Raw genomic sequence first — 6000 nt, forward strand, 5'->3', positions numbered from 1 at the left:
CCAGTATGTACCTCCATGGTACTGCAGATGCTTAGATGCATGAAGCCCTGGATTCAAACCCCAGAACCAAAACAACAACAACAAAAACCTTCTACCTAGACCCTCAGCCCTCAAATGAGTGAAGTTAAAAGGCATACTAAATCTGTATAAATTATGCATTTATTATTGATTTCAATTTCTCTTTAGCTTATGTTTCCCATGAAATTAGACAACCAAAAAATAATGACCAATTATGTGGGATAAGTCTCTGCTCTCAGGCTCTGTGTAATAAATAGTAAAGTAAATGGTGTAGAAAAACAAACAAAACCCAGGATGCTGTTTCTATGTGCAGTCCTGAGCCACAATATTCATCAGAACCACAGATTTGAGAGTTACAGTGGCTGAGCATATTTGTGGTGAAAAGCCAGCATAATTTTTTAAGGATAACTGACCTATGAGAGCAAATGCTATTATTCCTGTAAAAGGAACAAGAATGAAGAATCCTATTTTCAAAATTTAGCCAAAGGGAAAATAGGGAGAATGATAATTCCAAAGTGATGTTACTAGGGGGATAATAACTAAAAATGCACAGAATTAGTTCTACCTGAAAATATTTTTGCACTTATGAAATAATGGAGCTCTTGAGACTTGAAGAAACTGGAATTTGTAAGGCCATTTTTATTTCCCCAGTCCCTTCTTTGTTACCTCCCAGCTATTCTTATCTTTTTTCTTATCATTTACCCAAGTGTTTTTCACGATGCATGCACATATCAGAACTAAGCCAACCAAAGGCATCTAGAAGTCAGAGTATGGTTCCAGATGTTAATAAAAACCATCCATTCGTATTAGAGTGGTACATACACATCCAAATAGAGCAGAGTTAGTTCCTCAAAAATGTTGCACATAGGGCTGGGGCTTAGCTTAGTGGTAGAACACTTGCCTTGCATGGGTGAGGCACTAGGTTTGCTCCTCAGCACCACAGAAAAATAGATATTGTGTCCATCTAAAACTAAAAAAAAAAAAAAAAAATTAAAAAAAGTTTCACATAGAATAACCATATAACCTGGAAATTACATTCCTAGTCAATACTCAAGAGACATGAAAACATACATCCAATCTTGTATACAAATATGCATAGCAGCATTATTATTATCATTATTTTTTGAGTACTAGGGATTGAACTCAGGGATATTCAACCACTAAGACCTATTTTGTATTTTATTTAGAGACAGGGTTAGCACCTTGCCATTGTTGAGGCTGGCTTTGAACTCTCGATCCTCCTGCCTCAACCTCCCGAACTGCTGGGATTACAGGCATGTGCCACCAAGTTCAGCAGCAGCATTATTCTTAATGGTCAAAAAGTGGAAACAGGGGTCTGGGGTTGTAGCTCAGTGGCAGAGAGCTTGCCTAGCATGTGTGAGGCACTGGGTTCGATCCTCAATACCACATAAAATAAAATAAAGGCATTCTGTCCATCTACAACTACAAAAAAAAAAAAAAAGTGGAAACAACCCAAAGTGTCCATTAACTGATGAACATGTTATAGTCACATAAAGAAATATTATTTGGTCATGAAAAGGAATCATGTACTGATAAATAAATGCTATAAAGAGAACAAGTTTCGAAAATATTATGCTAAATTAGTCATAAAAGACCACATACAATATGATTCTACTTACATGAAATTTCCAGACTTAGGAAATTCACAGGCATGAAGTAAATCTGTGGCCGTTTAGGGCTGGGAAGATAGGGAGAAATGGAAGTGACTGTTAAAGGGCACAGAACTTTTGGGGGAGTGGTGAAAATGTTTCTGGTGATGGTTACACAAATCTGAATACACTGAAAACAATTGAATTCACTTTAAGTCAGTGAACTGTATGTGAATTATATCTCAAGTAAGCTGTTACCAAAACAAATTATTACTTCTTCCTCTCCTTCTCTTTTCTTCTCTTGTAACCTCAGCAACTTGGGAGGCAGAGGCAGGAGGATCACAAGTTGGAGGCCTGCCTTAGCAAGTTTAGGGCCAGCTTCAGCAATTTAGGGGGACCCTGTCTCAAAATTAAAAAAATATAAAAGGCTGAGGACATGGCTAGTGATAAAGCACCCTGAGTTTAAATCTTAATTACTGCAAAAAGGGGGGGGGGAAGACTATGAAAGTAGTAAAAGCCAGAGATCTAAGGCCAGAAAATTTCTAGACCGTGATTTCACTGCACTGTCTCAGCATTTGTGAAAATGCTATGCTACTCCAATAAGAACCATTATGTTATACTGGGAGGTATTTATATACTAGTGTAAAATAAATAATACACAATGGTTGCATATTTCTAGTAAGAGTAAAGGTATATGTGTTTTCTCAGAAGTTACTTTAATATAAATAATAAGATTTAAGATAAACTACATGGAAATAAGAGTTCATGTTTTACATTTCCAAAAAATCCTATGACACTACAGAAGTCTAGAAAACCATGTGCCATTGCTAAACTTAGTTTGAAAGCTAGGCAAGATGGCTTGCACCTCTAGTTCCAGCTCCTTGGGAGACTGAGGCAGGAAGATCTCTTGAGTCCAGGCATTTGGGGCCAACCTGAGCAACATAGCAAGATTCTGCCTCACATAAAAAGTAAATAAATAAATGATTTATGTGTTACATAAATATATTTGGTTTGAAAAAGTTGCATCTTCTATGTATTTAAATGAAGGAAATTTAGAAAAAGGCAAGATAATTACTGTTTCTTCAAATTAGAATATATATATATATATATATATATATATATATATATATTTTTTTTTTTTTTTTTTTTTTTTTGGTATTGGCAATTGAAGCAAGGGGTGCTTTATACCTTAGCTACATCCCCAGCCCTTTTATTTATTTTTGTTAACCTGTATCTTGTTTTTTTTAATTGGTACATTATAATTATACATATTGATGTGATTTGTTGTTACCTATTCATACATGCACATAATATAACAATATAATTTGGCCAATATTACTTCCCAGCATTTCCCTCCTTCTTCCCTGCCTCCGACCACTTTTTAATTTTAATTTATATTTATTTATTTTTATTTTTGGTATTGCGGATTATATCCACAGGTATATAACCACTGAGCCACATCCCAGCCCTTTTTTATATTTTATTTAGAGATAGGGTCTCACTGAGTTGTTTAGGGACTCCCTATATTGCTGAAGCTGGCTTTGAACTCACAATCCTCCTGCTTCAGCCTCTGGAGCCACTGGGATTACAAGCGTGTGCCATCATACCTGGCTTTGTTTTTTATTTTGAGACGCTGTCTAAGTTGCTGAGGCTGGGCCCAAACTTGCTAAGACTGGCCTTCTTCTTGTGGTTCTTTTGCCACAGCCTCCCACGTTGCTGGGGTTACAGGTGTGAGCCACTACTCTCGGCTGGAAAATATTTCTTAATTTCTTTATATTGGAAAATATAAAGAAATTAAGAAATATTTGTCTTCTTTTAAAATAAGGTTATCAATTTGTTTATCTCCTACCTTGTATCGTGTACTATGCTGAATGCTGGAAATACTAGAATTAGTAAGGAAAAATCCCTGCTCACAGTTTGGTTCAGGACATGGAAAAGTACAGAATAATGACATTACAATGTATTGCATAACCAGCAGTAATCACATCACTAGAGAATATGTTAAGGAATACAATAAAAAAGAAAAGCTTACACAGACTGGAGAAGCCTCAAAAGCCTCCTCCTAGGAGATGTCCATTAAATGATGAGACGTCAATTAAATGAGTTCACTTTTAAGAGAGGGCAATTTCAACACTTACTGTTGTTTGTATTTTTTTTTTTAATTTTTAGATGTTGATGGACCTTTATTTTGTTCATTTATTTGTATGTGGTGCTGAGAATTGAACCCAGTGCCTCACACATGCTAGGCAAGCGCTCTGCCACTGAGCCACAACCCCAGCCCCTTATTGTTGTTTGTATTCTTGATAACTGCTATTCTGGTGTGAGATGAAATTTTAGAGTAGTTTTGATTTGCATTTCTCTAATTACTAGAGATGTTGAGCAATTTTTCATATATTTGTTGATCGATTGTATATCTTCTTCTGAGAAGTGTCTGTTCAGCTCCTTAGTCCATTTATTGATTGGGTTGTTTGTTTTCTTGGTGGTAAATTTTCTGAGTTCTTTATATATCCCAGAGATTAGTGCTCTACTTGACGTGTGTGTGACAAAAATTTGCTTCCAAGCTAAAAAAAATTAGCATCAGTTACAGCAATGATTCTCACTGATTTTGCTTCCTGGGGGACTTTTCATAATGTTTAGAGACATTTGTGTTTGTGTGACAAACACAAATGGGAGGAAGTGCTTCTAGCAAGTAGTGCGCAAAGACCAAAATGCTGTGAAACATTCAAATCCTACAAGGCATAGGAACCACCCCCAGCAGCAAAGATTTCTTTGATGCAGAATATCAACAGTGTAATTTTTTAGAAACCCTGAGCTACAGAACCCAAACCATTATTCTAAGAGTGAACAGATGGTAACAGATTCTTGGCAGGGGCCTCAAATGTCAATGCCAAATGCTTCTACATCCAAATTAAGCTACCACTATGTGGTAGTTTATGGGGGTGAAAAAGTTGGTGCTTCTCCCTCATCTCAAACCGTCTCCAAAAGGCTTCAAGAGGACCATTTGGAAAGGATGACACATATCCATTAGAATCTTAGAAAATGAAACCTAATAATTGGCTCATATTTGAAAAGTCTTATGTCAAGAGACCAAAGCTTCTGAGCAGAAAATGCTCACAGGACTGATTAGGAATAGCCCACGCTTCATATATGTAGTGTGAGATACATATATTCATTTAAAGTGGACAAAGTGAGGGCCCCATGTAAGAGACCCCATTCAGGTGGGTCCTATTAAACAAGGCCGTTGACCTGAGGGATGTAGCTTCACTGGAGAGTGCTTGCCTAGCATGCCCAGAGTTCTGAGTTTCATCCCAGTATCATAAGAAAAAAGGGATGGGTCCCCAAGAACCAGAGGACTGAAATGTGTGTCTTTCAGTGGCCCCTCAGAAGGATAAATCACTGAGCCGCAACTTCACAAGAAAAAGCATCTTCTTAAGACAGCTGTACCTGAAGGGAAGTGACACCAGGCTAAAAATAACTACTCCAGTCCAGAAAGATTCTTTCTGTTCTTGTCTTCTCCCACCCTGGATGGGCACAAATTGAAAAGCTAGGCTCCGCGTAGTGGCACATGTCTGTAATCCTAGTGGCTTGGGAGGCTGAGGCAGGAAGATCGCAAGTCAATGGTGAGATGCTAAGCAACTCAGTGAGACCCTGTCTCTAAATAAAATACAAAATAGGGCTGGGGATGTGGCTTAGTGGTCAGAAAGCCTCCAAGTTCAAACCCAGGTACTAAAAAAGAAAAAGGAAAAAAAGAAAAAAGAAAAAGAAAAGCAAAGCTGGTCAGCCAGGGAGAACGGGAGGAGCAGCAGAGAATTTTTGAGCTTTGTAAGTCTGGGATTTTTTTTTTTTTTTTTTTTTTTTTGGTGGGGGAATACCAGGGATTGAACTCAGATACTTAACTACTGAGCCACATCCCAGCCCTATTTTGTATTTTATTTAGAGACAGGGTTTCACTGAGTTGCTTAGCACCTCACTTTTGCTGAGGCTGGCTTTGAACTCTCAATCTTCCTGCCTCAGCCTCCTGAGCCTCTGGGATTACAGGCATGCGCCACCAGGCCTGGCAAGTCTGGGAATTTTGACATGGTACCAGTCAGGTTTTTTTTTGTTTGTTTGTTTGCTATATCCTCAGCTCTTTTTTGTTTTTTTTTTTTATTTTGAGCCAAGGTCTTGCTAAGTTGCTTAGTGCGTCTCTAAGTTGCTAAGGCTGGCTTTGAACTTGTGATCCTCCTGCCTCAGCCTCCTGAGTCACTGGGATTACAGGCATACACAACCGTGCCCAGCTAGACAGGGTTTTTTAATACCAGTATTTTAAATTTTTTAATAAATTACTTGAGGACTTTTCATTATATGAGACTAATTGGAAAAGCTAAAGTTT

This window comes from Spermophilus citellus (assembly GCF_964194105.1).
Source record: "Spermophilus citellus genome assembly, chromosome: 9".
In the NCBI taxonomy this organism is placed as follows: Eukaryota; Metazoa; Chordata; class Mammalia; order Rodentia; family Sciuridae; genus Spermophilus; species Spermophilus citellus.